The sequence below is a fragment of the Odontomachus brunneus genome, unplaced genomic scaffold (genome assembly GCF_010583005.1).
Source record: "Odontomachus brunneus isolate Ranch 3 - 2012 unplaced genomic scaffold, Obru_v1 Obru_scaffold_019, whole genome shotgun sequence".
Taxonomy (NCBI): domain Eukaryota; kingdom Metazoa; phylum Arthropoda; class Insecta; order Hymenoptera; family Formicidae; genus Odontomachus; species Odontomachus brunneus.
In genome coordinates, this window is record NW_022639469.1 from 2,566,358 (window position 1) to 2,567,346 (window position 989).

A 989-nucleotide genomic window follows, 5' to 3' on the forward strand; every position below is an offset into this window, starting at 1 on the left:
TATATAACAGTTACATTGTTGAGTAGGAAATTACAACTAACATGTATATTACATGTAACGTTGTGTTTACTGGGTAGAACAGAAGTAATTTCGTTGCCAGAATAAAAAAATTGTTGAGTGTATTTGTCCTAAGAACCATTAATTTGCTATCGATACAAAGTAATGTATCCTTAGCAAATTTATTTGCTATCGGAGCAAAACTGCAACTACTTATATAAATCCATCATGGTTCTTACAACAAAATAATTTATAGATTCAACAAATTATATCCAGCAAAAAGTGATTAGTACTCTTAGCAAATCTTTTTGCTTTTCACATAATAACGAAAATATAAAATATTTTACTAGACTAGCAGAAAATTTGCTGGGCCAGCAAATTATTTTTCTCCCTGTACCTTCAATTTTGTAACTATATATATATTTACAAGACAGCAATGTATTTATTCGTTCTTTGTCATCACGAGCAAAATTAACAGTCGCATAATATCTGAGATTAACCACATATCCAAGTATACCCGAGTGGTATTCGGATAATACCGAAAAGAAAAGAACGAGTATCCGGATAGTATCCTATCGAAATCGATAGGTAGTAGTCAGAATGAGAAAATGATCGAAAAGTAAGTATTGTCTATAGTTATTCCTATATCATTTCATAATGTCATTCCGATATCATTTCATAATGTCATCGTGAATATCATGATTTTCTGTTTTTCTGTCTGAAACGGCACTAGACCCTTATAGAAATATCATACTAAGAATCATTGATTAATTACTTATTTTCAGTATTAAAAGTACAGTATTTAGTAATATTCTGTGATTCAAATACAGCTTTTAGTACTCAAGTATTTCAATATTTAATGTTACAAATCCTACCTTATGATTGATTTCAATACTTAAATATTGATATGTAATACTTCGTCCAGTGATAAAATATTTACGCAGAACCTTGTCAATATTTAAATACTAATATATAATATTTTGCTAAGTGAT